Source organism: Erpetoichthys calabaricus, chromosome 2 (genome assembly GCF_900747795.2).
Source record: "Erpetoichthys calabaricus chromosome 2, fErpCal1.3, whole genome shotgun sequence".
Lineage (NCBI taxonomy): Eukaryota > Metazoa > Chordata > Cladistia > Polypteriformes > Polypteridae > Erpetoichthys > Erpetoichthys calabaricus.
This window is the reverse complement of record NC_041395.2, coordinates 331344493-331365587: the sequence shown is the minus strand read 5'-3', so window position 1 is coordinate 331365587 and position 21095 is coordinate 331344493. Positions and strand designations below refer to the sequence as shown.

General features: G+C 42.6%; 1 protein-coding gene across 1 annotated transcript in view; it reads right to left on the bottom strand.

Moving 5' to 3' along the window:
* dusp8a (dual specificity phosphatase 8a) overlaps positions 1-17521 on the bottom strand; it is a 412005-nt gene extending 394484 nt beyond the window's left edge. Inside the window, exon 1 of the mRNA XM_028796023.2 lies at positions 17132-17521. The gene's annotated coding sequence lies outside the window, so the exon portion shown is untranslated. The remainder of the gene's footprint in view (positions 1-17131) is intronic.
* Between the last annotated feature and the right edge of the window lie 3574 nt (positions 17522-21095).

The window sequence follows — 21095 nt, the reverse complement described above, 5'->3', positions numbered from 1 at the left end:
AAGAGTTTCAAGGTCAGCTAGAATGAGACCACAGATAGGAATTCAAGTGAAGTTCCAGTGCCGCGAGGCAACAATGCAGCAGACTGATTCATCATTCATCACGCCATTATTAATGAATATTCACAAGGTTAAATCCTTGGAATATTCTGTAGACAGACAGACAGAGCACTATATAAGATAGATAGATCTATTTATACTTATACTAGACATTAAGCCCGTTACAATAACGGGCGCTAGAACAATAGTGTATAAACATCAGTAGGAACAGTCTATATTAAATGGCAAGGGACCTTGACCTCATTCTGTTTCTTGTCTAAATTTTTTTTCGTCAAAAATATTTTTGCAAGAAGCCTAAAGTAAAATAATAATAAAAATAAAATAGAAACATATATGACAATATAGTAAGTATAATTAATATTACATTTATCCTCTCCTGTGTGGCTGTTGATTGATGTGTTGTGTCTGTTTGAAGATCTCCTATCCTGCCTCTCTTTATTTTAGCTTGCTGTGGCGTCTCTCCAGCAAGTACTGTGCAGTTCCCCAGCAAGTATTTTAATGTGTGCTGGCGTGCAGCTGATTATTGTATGTGTAGCGTCTCCCCAGCAATGGATTTTATGTGGGCGAAAATAAATCTACTTTTAAAAGTCATCCTATTGTAATATCATGAAAATTCATATATTTAGGAAAACCCCTTCAACGACTGACACTTTACACTTTACCAGGCCAAGCTTCTTAATCGTAAATCTGACATCCTCAGAGTGAACACTCGCACAACAACAAACACTAATCCCACCTCTCTGGGGAAGCTGGTCTCCGCGTTTCAGTACCCGATTGGATTTTTCGTGCCTTATGTTTTAGGTGTTACGTCATTTACCGAAATCCGATTAGATCGACCGTCTTGTGTGACGCGTCAGGCGGCCTTTGAAGCATCTGCTAGAGGCTGGTGACTCTGCCACTCATTCCGCCCTTCCCTGTACTTCTGCCTTGTCCGCGATATGCGTTTAATTTTCTGTCACAACAGTGGGCATCAGCAGAGTCTCCCCAGGAACTGATATAATGTGTGGCGTGCAGCTGATAATCGTGGCTGTAGTGTCTCTCCAGCAAGTACTGTGCAGTTCCCTAGCAAGTATTTTAATCTGTGCTGGCGTGCAGCTGATTATTGTATGTATGGGGTCTCCCCAGCAATGGATTTTATGTGCGCAGCCGCAAGTACCCAATCAGCACTCTCCCCAGCAATGATGTCCTTTATTAAAGAGTGCCCTGTGCATGCGTACTTCACCAGAAGACACACACACACACGGACGCACACAGGGATTTAATTAAAGAGGACAGACAGACAGACAGACAGACAGACAGACAGACAGACAGACAGACAGACAGACAGACAGATAGACAGATAGATAGATCTTTGCAATGGCGATGGACTGGTTGACAGATGAGGTCAGACAGGAGTCTCCGAGGACTCTGCTGATGTTTGCAGGTGACATTGTCATGTGTACTGAGAGTAGACAGCAAGTTGAGGCAAACCTGGAGAGGTGGAGGTATGCTCTGGAGAGAAGGGGAATGAGAGTCAATAAGAGTAAGATGGAGTCCATGTGTATGAATGAGAGAGCAGGTGGTGGAATGGTGAGACTGCAAGAGGCAGAGGTGGTGAAGGTAGACAAATTTAAATACTTGGGTTCAACACTCCAAAGCATTGGCAGAGAGTTGAAGAAGAGAGTGTAGGCAGGGAGAACTCTGTGGAAAAGAGTGGCAGGAGTGATTTGTGACAGAAGAGTTCATGCAAGAGTGAAAGGGAAGGTCTATAAAACGGTAGAGAGACCAGCTTTGCTGTATGGTTTAGAGACGGTGGCACTGGCAGAGCTGCAAGTGGCGGAATTGAAGATGCTACGATTTTCACTCGGATTAGATAGATAGATAGATAGATAGATAGATAGATAGATAGATAGATAGATAGATAGATAGATAGATAGATAGATAGATAGATAGATAGATAGATAGATAGATAGATAGATAGATAGATAGATAGATAGATAGATAGATAGATAGATAGATAGATAGATAGATAGATAGATAGATAGATACTTTATTAATCCCAAGGGGAAATTCACATTCTCCAGCAGCAGCATACTGATAAAGAAAATATTAAATTAAAGACTGATAATAATGCAGGTAAAAACAGACAATAACTTTGTATAATGTTAACGTTTAATATGGGTAGGCAGGATTACAGTAGGAATGAGAATACTAGAAGGACAACACAGGTACAACAGTTTGATGACCAAGTGAGAGAAGCTAGACTGAGGCGATTTGAACACGTAAAGAGGAGAGATGTGGGGTACATCGGGAAAAGACTGTTGAAGATGGAACTCCCAGGCAAGAAGAAAACAGGAAGGCCTAAGAGGAGGATTATGGATGTGGGGAGGGAGGACATGAAAGCAGAAAATGATTAAAAGACAGGGACAGATGGCGACGGATGATCCGCTGTGGCGACCCCTAAATGGGAGCAGCTCAAAAGAAGAAGACAGAAGTTCTTTAAATAAATAAATACAGAAATAGGTAAATAAAAAATAGATAAATCAAGTAAACAGTTATCAGTATATAAAACATATGGCTCACCACAATTTTTCCTGTCCCATGAGTGTATTGTATATGGAGGATCAAGAGTGAGGGACAGAACTATGACTTTGAAACAACCATCAACAATAAATACCAAAGATGATCTGCTGTTAGGAATTCACCAACGGTCTCCTAATTGTAAATTTCTATTTGGAGCAACCGTTAGACAACTGGGTGGGTGGCATTATGACGGTGCGGTCTGTGAAGAACTGCCATGTCCTCCTTGCAGAGTTCAAAGCCATGCTCTTACATTAATGGACAATTCTGAACTGGCCTGGTGTTATGCACTGCTGGTGTTGGCGGAGTTGTGTTTTATGATGGACTGGAATCCCATTTCAGGTTAACGCAGCAGCCATTAATGATAAACACTGTACAAAGTCTGCTGTTAATAATAAAACATCACACATAGAAGTGTAGGTTAGCTGATCATCCAACAAACAAATCAAAGTAAGCCCTCACAGTGGAGTAAACAAATATTATTGAACAATATGAATATTTTCATTTCAAAGTACAACTGGTTGGGGGGGACACACACAAAAATGAATAATACAAGGGTAGCATGTGTTCTTTTTTTTTTTTTTTTTTTTTTTTACAAAACGCTCAACATTGAAAGCAGCTACAAATATTTGCTAAAGATGGTGAATCATCTGTCATTTCCTGATGAAAATTCATTACATATTTCTATGATAAGAAGAAATTATTAACTCCAACATATCTGATTAACTCGGCTTTACATAATTTGCGTAAAATAATGATCTGACTGTGCATGACTAGGAAATATTTTTTACGTGTATTTGAAACCTTTTGTGTAGAAATATTCTAAAGCTTTGTCTGAAATGTCTCCTTAACCAGCTAAGATTAGAAGCAAGTTGTCTGTACTGAGCAGCATATTTTAATGTAATATCTGGTACCCACTTCTTCATGTCACACATTTCTAAACATTTTCGTCATGCCTCTTGGGGTGGAGTGGTGGTTCTGAGTCTAGGGGATTTGCACTGGCAATTGGTAGGTTGCTGGTTCGAATCCCATAAACGGCAAAAGTGACTCTACTTCGTCGGGCTCTTGAGCAGGGCCCTTAATCTGCAATTGCTCTGTCCTGGGTATGACATTAATCTGCATCCAGCCCTGCATGTAGACCCTCCAACCTGCAAGGAAAAACCATAGTGGCAGAATTGGCACTCCAGCCAACATAAAAAACCTCCCACTGGTTCCATTCCATCTGAACTTGTGTGGTGCTGAGGTGTCACCCGTTGTATGTCTTCACTCGGGCCCTAATCTGGGATCCTGAGTTGGTTTGTCATGTGGTGGATGCGACAATACGCTGTATCAGCACCTGCTCCTAAACTCTCTCTCTTCTTCATGAAGTTTATTAACATATTTTATAAATATATAAACCATATCTATAACCAGTAATAAAAAGGTTCCCAAAGTTAGATACAAACTTTTTTGATGTATAATCCACACAATATTTTGGCCTTTTTAAGCTGCTTCTGAACATTGGTTGTTGACACTGAAGAATCCAATAGGTTTCCTAATATTAGTTCCAAACCACCATTGTGCTATTATATTACGAAGCAGACACAAGTTTAACGAAAAAAATATAACAAATTACGTTTTCAGTGGAGATTTTTCCAAGTCAAATTTTATGTATAAATTGTGATGAGCCATTCAGTCCAACACTACTCATCGCTCCTTACTTACCAAATTATTTCAAACTCCCCATCCTTACAGTAGAACTCGTATGTACAACACTCCCTGATAACTTGTTCCATGCACCAGTTGTTCTCAGTAGCAACCTCAAAGACAGATGTGCTATGATACATGTCAGGATCCGGTACAGAACTGTACAAAAGGCTCCTGCCTCAGCCTCAACTTTACAACATATTGGCCATTTAACAACACCATTCCTAACAGAATATTATCAACATGTATTTTATAACATTTCAGCCCTAATGCAAAACATTACCAGCGTGTATTTTCTTTAGTTTCAAGCCAAATGAAAAAGGTTATCATCTCATACTTGTAACACCACAAGGCAAATGCAACAAAATATTATTTTAAAATCATGTAGAACAAATATCATAAATAAAAGGCTCTGTCTTACCGCACTGCTTTCCGCAGAATCCATCCCTAAATCTATCCTAGTTGTGAAGCCATTAATGACATCCACAAAACTCTCTTGATGCACAAGCTCACATTCGAGGGAAAGGATTGCAAGACTGTCTCGTCCATTTTGGTTCATTGTTGCATACAAGTAAGTCAGTCCCTTCTTACGATTTCAGTCTGCAATCTTTAAAAGGGAACGCTCGGCCAGCCACAGTGGAATAACTAAAATCTGGCTAAGGGTGGAGGCCCCTTGTATATCCTGTGGCGGGCAGTGGAGTTGATTTGCATAATGGTACACTCAGTTCAAATCATTATGCATTCCCACCTTCTGTAGCCCCACACAGCTGTCGCTGGCTCTCTTGCCTACATCGTTATACACTGCGCCATTAGAAAACCAATGATTTGGCACAAAAACCATCTGAGACTCCTCACAAGCCCAGGGCCTGGGACAGGAGCCCCAATTCAACCCCCTTATCAGCACACCTGCTCACAGACACAGTGTCTGGCATTCAATACCCAATTCTAATAACTGTGACATTCTCCCCATATCTTCCTGGGCTGTCCTCTCACATTGTCAATGACACAAAGGTTAGTTTAACTGCTGTTTCCAGATTGTTCCTGTATTGATGTGTGCATGAGTGGGTCTTGGGATGGACTGGCACCCCATCCAGGAAAGGTTCCTGCTTTGTGAGATCACACAATTGTGTGTTGTTCAGTTTGAGAATAACCAATGCTTACTGGGAAAGGCTCCAACTTCCTCGCAACCCTGCTCAGGATAAAGCGGGTTTAGAAAATAGATGGATGGATGGAACTTGTACATACTCAACACGCTGTGATATATGATATACAGTATATATAGTTCAACATTTAGAACAGTTTTGACGAGAACAGACCATTCAGCTCAACGAAGGTCTTCAGTCTTTATTCACCTCTCCCAGGCAAAAAGCATCAAGTTTACAAGTTTCAACCACACTACTAGAAAACGTATTCTATGTACCATATGTACTCACGTATAAGTCGGATTTTGAAACCCGAAACATCGATCATAAAATCAGACCCCGACTTATACGCCCATTCAAAAATACTACACTTCAATTTATTTATTTTTTTTTACAACTTCTTGTCTCCTCCAATCTTGCACCAGTTTCTCAGATGCATCGAATTTTGATGCAGCAGCACAGTTACCAATTTCTTTCGCTACTTCAACAACGTTTAATTTAAAAACAGCTTCATATTTTCTTCTGATCAAATGCTCAGAATTGTAGATAAGGAATGTTCTTCCGTTAAAGGTGTGTGAAGGTGTGAGATACAAAAAAACACAAAACAGTGCAAACGTTGCTTCGGAATAGTCGGGTCTTACAGTGTGGTCATGTAGGCACGACAGAGAAAGAGAGAGGTTAGGCGCACACGCTGATACAGCGCATTGCCACAACCACATAGAAAAAAAAGGCAGTTTGCTCCGTGGTTACTATCTCAGGTGGGCATTAGCATATCGTAATCTCTTGGACCAATAGTGTGAGTTTTCCACATTCGACTTATATGACCGGCATTATAAAATACCAGAAATTATACTGTAAAATCAAGTCCCACGAGTATATATGGTACTTACGATTCGCTCTTTGGATAAAAACTCATTAACATTTATGCAAAATTCACTCCTAAGCAGTTTTCTTTTGTGTCAGTGTGCTCGTGAGTAAATAATTTCAAAGTAACAGCTGGGATGCTCAATACTAGTCCCTCTTCTCTGGATTTTCTCTAATGCTGTTAAGGCTTTTTATGATATGAAGGCCAAAACTACTTTTATTTCTTAATAACAAGTAAGCCCGCGATTCGCTAGCGAATCGGAAATCCAAGAATGGCAATCAGTTTCTGTTCCGTCCGATATCTGGATGGATGACATATCATGGAGGGTGGGTGCGTCTGGGGAAATGTCATTTAACTACATAAGCATATCTGTAGTAAAGCGGTCTCGTTTTGTGGAGACATGATTCCATTGCCTTTGCTGACACTGACTGCTGACAGAGTGGAGCACAGCAAGTTCAGTTTACAGGTTGCCAGCCACTGAGTATGGGAAGCCGCTGGGTTAGAGTCTGTGACCGTTATGTGATCTATATTACTGGCACAGTGGATTAGAGCAAGTGTAGCTCACAGGTTGTTTTGTTTGGGCGCCACGTACTGACTCTGGGAAGCCGCTGCGTTTGACTCTGGGGCGGGCGCCACGGCGCATTACATTGTGTTATTTGGACGCCACCTACTGACTCCGGGAAGCCGCCGCGTTTTGGGAAGTCGCTGCGTTTGACTCTGGGGCGGGCGCCACAGCGTTTTGGGACGCCGCTGCGTTTGACTCTGGACTCTGGGGCGGGCGCCAAACTGAATGACCGTTATGTGATCTACATTACTGGCACAGTGGATTAGAGCAAGTCTAGTTTACAGGTGGCGGGCTTGTTGCAGTGTGGCAGTGCGCGTGACATCTGGTTTACAACCTTCTCGTTTCTGTGTTTTCTGTGGCTGTCTCTGTGGCGGGCTCATTGCAGTGCGCGTGCGCCTCGATGCGCCCTGCGCCCAGCGTCCTTATCCGGTTTACAACCTTCGGTTAGTAATATGGATAATTCTTTACATTTATATAGTGCTTTTCTCAATACCGAAAAGCACTTCAGAGACTAGGGAGCCACTTCAACCACCACTAATGTGTAGCATCCACCTGGGATGTTGCGACGGCGGCCATGTCATACTTAACATTAGCTGTTAGGTGCGAGACATAGCCAATCAGAGATCAATCAGTGTTCTTCTAACACACTGCTGGTGACAATAATTGGAAGGCCAAGTGATAATAATAACAATTCTTTACATTTATATAGCACTTTTCTCACAAATCAAAATATTTCAGTGAGTGGGGAGCCACTAGTGTGTAGCACCAACCTGGATGATGTAAGAGCAGACATTATTGCACCAGTACACTCACCACACATTAGCTATTAGATGGTAAAGTGGTGAGAGAGGCAGCCAATCAGAGACAGGGGATTACTAGGTGGGCAGAATGACCAGGCTGGGGTGGGAAATTTAGCCAAGACATTGAGATACACCCTACCCTTTACAAAGGATGCCCACTGATTTTTTTCTGACCACAGATAGTCAGTTTTACGGCTGATTCAAAGGATGGCACAATTTTTACAGCACTATGTCCCTGTCACTGCACTGGGGCATTGGGATCCACATTCAGACCACAGGGTAAGTGCCTCCTACTGTCCTCTCTGGTACCACTTTGATGACTTAACTGCTACAGTACAGCCATCTGGGTCTGGAAAGCGACAATTCCAGTACGACTCTTATGTCTTTCCCGTGTACTGTACTTTCAAGACTAGTATGATTTGGTAATTTAATCAACTTGTTAGTTAATGATTATTTCAATTCATCTAAATTTAAAGAGTGCAGTGGTCCTAGCACTGATCCAAACAAACTCCCTTCACTTACATCTCACAGTTTCACACCTCTACTGTGCTCTGTGCTTAAGTTGCTTCTGCACTCAGCTTGGCCTAAAAGCTTAAGGCCAACTATTGTCTTAAGTTTAATGATTACTCTTCCCTGCGGTGGGCTGGCGCCCTGCCCGGGGTTCATTTCCTGCCTTGCGCCCTGTGTTGGCTGGGATTAGCTCCAGCAGACACCTGTGACCCTGTAGTTAGGATATAACGGGTTGGATAATGGATGGATGGATTACTCTTCCCTCGTTTTGTGTAGGACAGAATACCATATTTATTATCAAATACTTAGGTTTCCTCCTTATAAAACTCCTGTGTAGCAGTAAGAATGCTAGAACAATCTAGACGAGGGCAGGCCATTCAGCCCAACAAAGCTTGCCAGTCCTATCCACTTTATTGAAAGTGGAGCGGAGCTTTCCTGTAGAAATCCATTCTGGCATTTCATCTGGATTCCTGTACTGAGTTCTCCATTTCATCTCTGATAATCACCTCCTTATTTACAAAGTATCTCCATACAACTCAGGCCAAGTGACTTATAACGGTCTATCCTTCTTATCCTTCGAAAGCTCCATGGTCCATGTTGGTTTTTTTTAAATGCATAGTCACTAGAAGATCTGGGTTAAGTGTAGTCCATCCTGGACATTCATATATATTACACCTGTTTCTCCTGGTAAGTGATGCAAAGGGGTACACAAGGGAAGGAGCTGGTATGTACACAAGCAGCTTGCTTTTACCCCACCCAAGAAGACCATGACCAACCGAATGAGTATGATGACCACCAAGTCCCACATCCATGCCTGCACCATCCAGCTCTTTAAGTACAGTCGACCCTTGATATACGACCGGCCTGACATGCGAACAATTTGCTTTACGACCAAAATTTTTGTTTTGAATTACGACCAACATCTTGCGTTACGACCCGAATGCGGTCACGTGTATCCGCTTGAGCGTTTGTAAGCATCAGTCAGAGCCCAGATACATGTGTTTGTGGACGTAATTTCGGTCAGTGCAGTGATTTATATAATTTATTTCGATAATTGCTAAAGAAGGAAGCGAAGGTAACGAAGGTAAAGAAAGTGATCACAATCGAAACGAAGAAGGAAATTGTGTGGAAATATGAGAGTGGCGTTCGTGTGACCGATCTCGCTAATATGTACAGCATGTCGACAACCAACTTGAGTTACAACCAGCCCTCGTGAACGAATCGAGTTCGTAAGTCAAGGGTTCACTGTACATTAATGGTGCTCCAAAGAACAAGACATCATCAAATTTGGACCAGCCTAAGAACCAAACACGCATTCACGGCCTAAAATCCTTCCAATCAAAAGGAAACCTTAACATCGGTACCCCAACCATTTTTGATGTCCGTCTAGGTTTGATGTTCGTCCAGGTTTAAAACACTAAGTCCCTAATGTCACAACTGTTTAATATGTCCTGAATATTGGTCTCCAGGGGGACATTTGGCAAATAGAACTTTATTTATTGTAATTACTGGAGACATAATGATGTTTGAGACAATTTCATAACAATTAGTTTGCAATTTCCTTATCAATACCTACTGTACTTTTTATTACCGCCTTGTTATTCTTAATACATCTCTCCTACTCTTTGACTGAAGGAACCTTTTATATAAACGATTATATTCTCACTCTGTATTTGTATAGAATTTTGGGGTACTGTTTACTATAAAAAGGTGCTATATAAAACCAAATGAGGTCTTTCACATTTGAATTGTTAGTGATATTCTTTTCCAGGGGCCTTTCAGTATTTTTCACTTCCTTTTTAATGCTTTCTGTCACTTGAAGAGGCTATGGAGACGGAGTCAAGGTCAAACGCAATTACCAGGTTACTGGAGCCGGAAAAAATGTACCGACTCCCAACTATATGCATTACTCACTGCTTTTCTTTCTATTTATATATTTATTTAAAGAGATTGTGTAAAAAATCCCAACTCCACCGCCCTGGCCACATGGTCATACATCTTACTATTAACACATGGGTCATATTTTCTTAGAGATTATATAGCATCTTTCCTTCATTTTCGTCCTACAGCTTCAATATTTGTGGATTTTTATAACTTTTTATTTTTTAATCTTACACATTACATTTAAACTAGCTCTACATCTAAAAGTTTGTCCTATCGCATTTTTTTTTATACTTTTTCACATCTGTTCTAATACTCTTTTTTTCCTTTCTTGTATACGAAGTATAGGGAAAGTATTGTAATCATCCAAAAATTAAATGTTGAGATTTTGATGAATCTTGACGTTTTAGACCTCCCAGACTTTCTCGTATACCTCCGGAGTATAGGGAAAATATTGGAATTCTTTAAAAATTCCATTTCAAGATTTTGATGAATCTCAAGGTTTTAGACCTTCCCGAGTCCGAAAATACCGTCTTTGGAATTACGTCTGTGTGTGTGTGTCTGTGTCTGTGTTGTGTATATAAACAGGCGAACTTGAGTACGCTTTCACTTCGGTCAACCAAATTTTGCATACAAATCTTAGGTACAAAACGTAGATTTCTATCAACTTTTGAACTATTTCCGCTAATGGGAAGTGGTACTTTACCTTTTATTCATGCAGCTGCAGAGTTTGATTTATTCAACTTTACTTTTATAATAATTGTTCAGTATATTATTAATTTGATTCAATTTGTTGTTGATAGTTCTTTAATGTACATAATACAAAAATATAATCACCATCTTGTAGTTTACTTCTCAAATATCCATCCCCATATCCGAGTATACGAGAAAGTCGAGGGGAGACTACTCCTAATTTTTTAATTCAATGTAATAAACCTATGCTGTGCCATCTGCCAAAGCACCATCAGTTTCACCCTATTTCAATTACTGGTTCCTATCAGGTTCCTTACAGAAGCCCAGCTCATTATGAATATGGTGCACTTTTCATTGACAAGCTCAAGAGTTTTGCACACATCAAAACAGGGCCTCCCGCTTGATCGATTTACCGAGTTAGGATGCAGCCACGGCTATGAACGACAATTCTTACGTCACAAAGATTTATGGCAGGGGTGTCCAACTCTGATCCTGCAGGGCCGCAGTGACTGCAGGCTTTCATTCTAACCCTTTTTCTTAATTAATGACCTGCTTTGGCTGCTAATGCGAATTACTTTTCCCTTCATTTTAATTGACTTACTATTAAAAGATTTAGGACCCTCAATTGTTTCTTTTATTCATTAATTACAAGACAAACAAAATTGAGATACAAAACGAGTCCAACACCTGTGTCCATCACACAATTCACAAAACTAAAGCAGGGTGAAGATCTCGGTAATGTTGATCTTCTCAGGACCACCAAACACCTTGATGGAGCTCTCTGCTGTGGCAGAATGAGAGCAACAACAAGCCATGGAATTATAAAACGAGTTAAATTAAAAACTGAAATCACCTTCTAATTATGAAAATGGTCAGAGTGGAACTGGTGGGAGTTTGAGGCCCCAAGGTTAGCAGGTCATCTGTTGCCTCACTTCATATCTTGTTTTCATTTGGCTGCCATTTAAGGAAAAAAAGAAGCAATTCAGAGGATTGTTAAATAGCAAAGGTTATTAAAATGAAGGTAAAAGAAGTCAATTAACAGCAGAAATTGGTTACTGATTAAGAAAGTGGCAGGAAGGAAATCCTGTAGCCAATACGGCCCTCCGGGGTCGGAGTTGAAGACCCCTGATTTATGGCATTCTTCTGGATATATAAGAGAAAAGTAAGATGGCTCGGTAAGTCTGATTTCAAATAGGGCATCAGAACAATTCTGACAAGAACAGGCCGTTTAGACTAACAAAGCCTGCCAATCTTCTCCACCTAAGATCTCCAAAATGGCACCACGTCAAGTTCCAAAGGTCCCTACATTTCTGAAAAATGTAAAGGGGATAAGGATTTAATGGAGAAGTGAAAGTCAATTAAACACACGCAGCAAAATGGTTTGTACTGCTGGCCAGCTGCTCTAAGAGTGCAATGCTGTATACTGTGTTTGATTTTCTCCGGTATGTGAGATTAAACGGCAACCGTAATTTGTAAAAATGGGTAAGCAGGTACATACAACTTTATTTGTCCCAATGAGGAAATTTGAGCTTTGGTAAAAAGCTAATAAACAAATAAATATTATCTCCAAAAATTCAGACACAAGTGTCAGTAGGCTTTGCTCCCTAGAAGCTAAGTTACCCAAACTATTCTAGAACATTTCAGTAATTCTATCTATCTATCTATCTATCTAATTATTTACCGCACTGATGCTGATCATTCTGAGCATAAAATAGGTCATTTTGATAGTAATTGACAAGCAGAATTCATAATTCATGGCAGAATTACGGTATTTGAAGGTTCTTCGAGAGCAGGGGTTGCCAACTCTGGTCCTAGAGGACCACCGTGGCTGCAGGTTTTCATTCTAACCCTTTTTTTAATGAGTGCCCTGTTTGTGCAGCTAATTAACTTCTTGTGAATTCATTTTAATTGACTTCTTTTTAAAGATTTGTTCCCCTGAATGTCTTCATCGTTCCTCTGAATTGCTTCATTTCTTTCCTTAAATGGCACCCAAACAGAAATAAAATGTGAAGTGACGGAGCCATCAGAAGACCAACTAAGTCAGGGCCTCAAACTCCAACCAATTTCACTCCAACTAGCTGCTTAATGAGGCGCCGAGTCTTGTCATTAATTAAACACGTTCTTTAATTTCGTGGCTTGTTGTTGCTCTCATGGTGCATTAGCAGCCACTTCTGAAATTGTTGATTTTCCCTTTCTAAAAGCACTGGTCAAATGTTTTGTGGACCTGAGTAGACTGACATTCCTGAGACCTTCACCTTTCTTTATTTTCAGATATTGTATGATGGTCACAGTTTGCTGGTCCTGCTTTGGCTCATTTTGTATCTCATTATTGTTTGGCTGCTAATTAAGGGAAACAAAACAGTTAAGGGGTCTGAGTCTTCAAGAGCAAGTTGAATCAAATTAGTTCAAAAGAAGTTAATTAGCAGCAAAACCAGGTCACTCATTAAGAAAAAGGTTAGAATGAAAACTTGCAGCCACAGTGGTCCTCCAGGACTGGAGTTGGTGACCCCTGTCCTAGAGTGCTTCTTTCTCTGGCAGGATTTGGTTCAAAAACTAATCATCATAAAAGGCTTAAATTTCGACTTTTGTATTTTTCCGTCCAGCCTTTTTAGCTCAAGAGCGTCCTCAAGAAATTGTGACGCACACAGACACACCAACACAGCATTTATCGAGATACCGATGTTTTCTGTATCAGGGACCCTAAAATGTCAAGATCTGTTGAAAACCGGTGACCAAACAATTTGACAAATCTAAAGCTTTCGTTCTTCCCCCATAAACGACAGGTTAAAGCAAAAACAATCCTGTTTAAAATACGCACATGAATTACGGAAAAGAAAAACTCCTGCCGTGCCTAAAAATAAAAAGAGCAGTCGTTGTCACAGTCAGACATTATTAAGGCATATTGCTGGTGGAATAAAGAAGCCCCAGTAGAATATCTTAAATACACTTCTGCTCAATAATTTGTTAGCTGTAAGTGCGTACTTAATGGTGGTGTGACACAGAAAGGATGTGCCGCGCATTCATAATGGCTACCAGTTTCTTTCTTCATTCTCTCCTCGGCTACTGCCTCCAGTGGGTTAAGGTGGCCTACATGTGTGCACTGCAATAAAATGACCCCAACAGGACTGACCCCTGCCACACGCCCACCGCTGGAGAGATTCTAGTTCTGGACAACAACTGTGTGACGTTTGTACGTTACAAAATTACAACAATCAAGACGAGGAAGAGGCCGTTCGGCCCAACAAGCTCATTAATCCTGTTCACCTAGAACAGGGGTGGGCAATGTCGGTCCTGGAGAGCCGCAGTGGCTGCAGGTTTTTGTTCCAACCTAGTTTCTTAATGAGAAGTCAATTACTGCTGATGAAGCGCTTATTGCTTAAGTGACATTTTAATGCTTCCTTTTAGTGGTCTTGCTTGTTAAGGTTCCCCACCCTTAATTGCTTATTTCAATCTTAAAAAGCTGCATTCAGTGCTTTAATGGCTCCTTATTAGCAAAAAGATGTAAATGACAAAAGCAGCCAGCAGTTCTTCATCTAGCTTGCTTCTATTTACATCTGTGTGTGTTCATCATGCACTGTTTGATTTCGTAAAAACTTAAAATGATCCGTTTTAGGCTTCAAATCGCTTGGATGATATCCTTGGAAAGGAAAAGAACCTTACATTGCAGACTAACAAGCCATAGAATTAAATAAGGTCCAAGATTGGCAAGGATTGGTTTATAATGAAGACAATTGGGTTGGAATGAAAACCTGTCGCCACTGCGGCCCTCCAGGACCGACATTGCCTACCCCTGACCCAGAATGTCTAAAACACAGGTTGTCGAACTCCAGGGCTGGAGGGCCGCAGTGGCTGCAGGTTTTCATTCTCACCCTTCTCCTAATCAGTTTTCTCTGCTAATTAACTCCTTTTCCCTTCATTGTAATAGCCCTGTTTTTTAAGAATTCAGTCCTCTGAATTGATTCATTTCTTCATTAAATGACAGCCAAACAGAAATGAGACGTGAACGAACCAAGAGATGACCAGATAAACTGGAACATCAAACTCCGACCAGTTTCTTAATGCGAAGCCAATTCTTGCTGTTAATTAAACCTGTTACTTAATTCCTTAGCTTGCTGCTGCTCTCATTCTGCTACAGCAGGCATTTCCCAAAGTGTTGATTTTCTGTTTCTGATTATCGACCTGAGAAATCAACCTTACCGAGACCCTCACTTTTCTTTATGTTCAGATAATGTGGTTAGCTGGTCACCTGTTTTCTCATTTTGAGTCTCATTATTGTTTGGCTGCTTATTAAGAAAATAGAAAGAACTAAGGGGTCTGAGTTGAGTTAATTAAATCTAAGGCAAAAGAAGTTAATTAGCAGGAAAAACAGGTCACTAATTAAGAAGGTGGTGAGAATGAAAACCTGCAGTCATTGCGGCCCTCCAGGACTGGAGTTCGACACCCCTGGTCTAAAATAACATCAAGTTGAGATCTCCCTGTTCTTTTGTACAAGTATGTGTTTTCCTTCCAAGACCCCTCCAGCCATCTCCGACACCTAGTTTAATAATAATAATACATTTTATTTATATAGCGCCTTTAGCAGGGATGCTACAGTCGATCCCAGCAAGCACAAGATGTCCAAATTACAGGGTGATTCAAAAAGATTCATATGATTTCAAAATGATTTATTTCACTTGTAAATCATTACAAAACAATGCTGTAAATTGTAAATGGTTTAGATTAAGTGCTCAATATGACCTCCTCCAGCTGTACGGACAACATCAACTCGATAGTCAAATTCATCGATTGAGCACGTCGTTTTGCGTAAAATGATTTCTGCTCAGGGGTCGCAATCTCCTCGTAGACTGAAACTCTATGACGCCCTCTTTCGATTGGTATGTGATTGATTTGAAAGTGCCATATTTTTACAGCCATGAGGCATCTAGGAACCAGATTAAAATTTTTGAATCACCCTGTATACTGAATGGCGTATTTAAATTGGAATTTCTGATCGAGTGTGGGGGTTTAAATTTGCCCAATGACAGATTGCCATGCCAGCCTATGTTGCTCCCTATCTTGTGCCAAGTGTCACCAGGACCAGCCACTGCTCCTTACGACTCTTAAGTAGAATTAACCAGTTCAAAAAAAAAAAAAAAAAAAGGTGGATAAACCTGTGAACACGTGAGAACTGTGAAGCCCACCTGGAAAGTTCAGATAAAACTCTTCTGACTTCCTCAGCCACGTGATTAAGGGGGTGTTAGAATTCTAACTGGGGAGAAAACTGGGGGGGGGGGGGAAGTGATCTGGGGTGTGCCAGAGTGAAGAGAACAAAACGATGATCAGACCAGCAGCATTGGATGGGTCAGTTAAAAAGGTGCATGGATGGCAACTGGATGCCACAGAAATGAGAAGGTTGAGATTAATGTGAGGAGTAGCAAAGTTTGGAAACATCTGGAGTGAGGGAATCAAAGGGCCAGTTAAAACTGGGGAAATCTATACGAAAAAAATACAAGAAAGAAAGTATTTAAAAGTTAAAACTGATATGGGTATGTACTGTAATGAGAACTGAGGTAAAAACACGTAAGGAGATAAATAACGGATATGGAGGTGTCTGGACCACCAACGAGAAAGTGAATGGACTGTGTGAAAGGGGGCATCTGAGGGAGAAATGGGTATCAGGCGAGGTCGCGTACAAAAGACGAGAGTGAAGGAGGCTGGTCAGATATTGCGATCGTACATGAAAGTGGGAAAAGTTTAGGAAGAAGAATACGATTGTGTGGAAACCCCCACGTGTTCCCCGACATGTGGTGTGGTGGAGTGGACCCTGCTCATGGAACAAGCAATAACGCTGCAAAACTCCAAACCGTCCATCCAATTTTTTTTAACTCGCTTATCCAGTTCAGAATCGCCGCACATGACGCAAAGCGCGACAATAACAAGTCAATCACATGGTAGCACTTCTCTCCTTTGCAAAAGAACCCACCGGCCATTCTTGTCCACCCCCGATTATGGGGGGTACTGGTGAACAACGCGAAGCTGGCTGGCGCAGATGACAGCCCACCCCCCCCATTAAACTGGACGCTAAATGAAGTCACTCGGCCGTCCGACGGCCACGCCAGCTTCTTCTTTTTTTTTTTGTTTCACCCCCGCGCCGCCACCCCCTCCTTCTCCCGGGGGATCACACGCGTCGATCGCCACAGCTGACGGAGAGGCCGCCCCTCGACACCCCCAAAACGGAGCGGCACTCACCGCACAACACCTCAGACAGATACAAGCTCTTCTTCATTCCACAAGCGCTGCAATAAACACCCCCGCCTCCCCCCCAACCAAAATAAAAGCAGCAGCTTATTTTTTTTTTATTATTTCAATGACCACACTGAAAATTAAAACTCACCTCCTCTCCACGCTTCCTGGGTTGCCGTGGCGCTAATTTCCACACCTCATATCCCCATTCCGCTTTTGGAAAGGCTGTCTGTTTATTTTAATGTTTACAAATGGTGGTTTAGGAGATCAATGGGTGGGAAAAACGCTAGAAGTCTGAGCGGTGCGCTTATTGGTTTGGATCAGAAATGCAATTGAGAAGAGAAAAAAAATCACAAAACGAAAGGAAGGAAAAAAAAACACCTCGACGAAACTGATTATCATAAATCCCCCCTTGTGTTTAGTAGCTGCAGTGGCGGAGATGGTCGAGATAAGCAATTTGAATTTACAAGGCATTAACGATCCAGGAAAACAGAAGGTGCACTTTGGAACTAAAAATGAACTGAGGATGAGGTCATGCTTCTGAAAGAAAAAAAAAAAATTACAGGCTGACATCACTGGCAGCCAATCACGGCGTGCGCCTCAGGGGCAGGGTGACGTCATACGCAGATTAAAGGGAAAAGGCCGCTTCTCGGAGCGACGGCGAGCTTCTTAAAGAGAAACACCTGCTTGGTTTCGCGCGAGGCCCACGCTTGACTGCGCGCACGCGTGCGCCGGGCACGGCTCGTCTCGTCGCGAAAAAGATTCAAAAATAAAACTGGGCTTTTAGGCGGCGAGATGTTAATTGGAAACAGGAGATGCGATAAAAGCGGCGGAGAACGTCACAAGCCGGTCATGGAAACATTGACAAAACCACCTTGGAACTTGTAGGTGTACAGTTTGCGGTAGTACTAAATAGGGGGGCAAGGTGGGAGCGCATTAACACTCAAATGGAGCGACTTGTGGTTTTACTCCATACAAACACGCACGTTTTTCATGAACTTATAGCTGTGTCAAAAAAAGTTCTGTCTATCAATCACAGTGCACTGCTGGTTTGACTTTGTGTCAAATGATCAGTTGCCCACGGAGTCCCAAATGAGACACATTACCTGCACTGTGATGGACTGTCAGCTACAGCACTATGGCCATGTGGCACTATTCCTTGAGGGTGGTCCGACTCGCACGATCCTCATTGCTGACGGCTCGAATGGCAGGACCAGGCCAAGGGGATGCCCATTTAACACCTGGTCGTGGCAGATAGAGGGTTATTTCTGGGGCGTTGCCAACCGAGATCCCAAGCTGTTTAGTTGTGTGATGGGTGCGGCAATGTGCCGTACCAGTGCATGCTGTCCGACCAGACCTGACCTATCAATCATATAGCACCTATATCAATGAGGGGTGTTCAGGGGTCATCACAGGGCCGTCTTAACGTATGGGCACTCTGGGCACTGGCAAAGGACCCCAGGAGCATAGGGGCCCACAATGTTTCTGATGTTTATGTATGTTTCTGTTTTGCTGTCCAAACAGGGTCCCCAACGCACTACTTTGCCTGGGGGTCTATGATGCTGTTAAGATGGCCCAGTGAATGGCTAAGAGGGCACATTGATATTTGTACTGAGTATTTGATGTACGGACCTCATTCAGAAAAGCTGTCTCCCTCTCTCTCTCTCTCTCTCTCTGTCTCAAAAAAATGATTGGTCTTGTATTTCATCCATCCATCCATTATCCAACCCGCTATATCCTAACTACAGGGTCACGGGAGTCTGCTGGAGCCAATCCCAGGCAACACAGGGCACAAGGCAGGAACCAATCCCAGGCAGGGTGCCAACCCACCGCAGCCATCCATTATCCAACCCGCTATATCCTAACTACAGGGTCACGGGAGTCTGCTGGAGCCAATCCCAGGCAACACAGGGCACAAGGCAGGAACCAATCCCAGGCAGGGTGCCAACCCACCGCAGCCATCCATTATCCAACTCGCTATATCCTAACTACAGGGTCACGGGAGTCTGCTGGAGCCAATCTCAGGCAACACAGGGCACAAGGCAGGAGACAAACCCTGGGCAGGGTGCCAGCCCACCACAGGGCGCGCACACACACACACACCAAGCACAATTTAGAATCGCCAATCCACCTAACCTGCATGTCTTTGGACTGTGGGAGGAAACCCACGCAGACATGGGGAGAACATGCAAACTCCACGCAGGGAGGACCCGGGAAGAAAACCCGGGTCTCCTAACTGCAAGGCAGCAGCGCTACCCACTGCGCCACCGTGCCACCCTTCTTGTATTTCAGTATGTTGTAATATAGCGGCCGAATGTTGTACATTGGGTGTTACCGTCATCAGGCTCACTTTCATCTTTTTGATTCCAAAAAGCTAAATATCACATTGCAACATACTCTCTGATCCCTAGCTGGCAGCTGGAGGAGGTGGTTGGCCACACACCCGGTACGCTGCTCTGGGTGCTGCAGGATTTTGGATTCTCTTCATGATGCTTTTCCATGCCTTATGGCCCAGGGTGATGGTCCTGGCCTGGTTCAGGTCAAGTTGTCGAGTCTTCAGATTTTCCTCCACATGTTTGGTCCATGTTTTGTTGGGTGCATTCATTATGCAGTGAATGGAGAGAGTATGTGTGTGTGGTAATAAAAATAATAAAAACTAGCTGTCCCCTGCAGCTCCGCCTGTGTAGTAGTGAAACTTTAAACTTTAAAAATCAATAAAAAAAAAATGTAATTTTTATTGAGAAGAATTTATATTGATAGCTTTCGTATCCAAGTGCATCTTGATATACAATATTTTGGTTTTGCTATCAGGGGCGAGAATGTAGCTGTGATCTCTTTGCCAAAAATTGTAAAATGCTGGTAAGGTATTTCTGGCCTAGCGGAAGGCAGGTACTCTCCAACGTCAAATATTGCCACTGTATCTGATTGTGTTCACCTCTGACAGAAGGGGTCCCCCCACGTGGGAAGAAGAGCACATGGCCGCAATATCTCTGTCAATGAACAGATACCCTCTAAAACACACGTAGCTCTGATCTCTCTCTTAATAATGTCAAACGTTACTCTTTAACAATCTCTAGATGATAATGTGTGCTGAACAAACAGGTATCGCTAGATAAGTGGAGACGAGGTGCGCTCCAACACGTGGCGTGAGGTAGAGTGACTCGAATGGAGGCTGGCGCATGAGTGACAAGGACGACCCCTCCCAGGTCCCTACTCCTGAGGTCCCGCCTCCCCCTCCCCTTGGCCTGCACAATCTCTGTCAGATTCGCACGAATAAATCGGTGCCACAACCGAACTATACTATGCGCAAAATCAACCGGAATGTTCAAGCAAATTATAGAAAAAAAATTATCTAAATCCATTAAGTAGTTCTCTTGTGGAAAGCAGACAGACAGATGTTGGATTTTATATATAGAGAGAGAGATAATAATAACCACATGCGCAGAAGGTTGTGAAACCCTTTCATATCATCCATCCATTATCCAACCTGATATATCCTAACTACAGGGTCACGGGGGTCTGCTGGAGCCAATCCCAGCCAACACAGGGCACAAGGCAGGAACAAATCCCGAGCAGGGCGCCAGCCCACCACATGGCTCACACACACACACACACACACACAGATCAAGCAGACACTAGGGACAATTTAGGATCGCCAATGCACCTAACCTGCATGTCTGTGGACTGTGGGAGGAAACCCACTCAGATACAGGGAGAACATACAAACTCCACGCAGGGAGGACCCGGGAAGCGAACCCAGGTCTCCTTACTGCGAGGCACTGAAAAAAGGAAATTTTTGAATATTACAAATGGGCCTTCTTGAGCGAACTACTAATAGGTTACAACCTACAGAAGTTTTGCAGCAATTAAAGTAAATGAAGCCTTGCAAGTTGAAGCAAACAATTTACTCAGGTGTCCCAACTTCGGGGCAGCACGGTGGCGCAGTGGTTCGCCTCCCGGGTCCTCCCTGCATGGAGTTTGCATGTTCTCCCCGTGTCTGCGTGGGTTTCCTCTGGGTACTCCGGTTTCCTCCCACAAAGACATGCAGGTTAGGTGCATTGGCAATTCTAAATTGTCCCTAGTGTGTGCTTGGTGTGTGGGGGCATGTGTGTGTG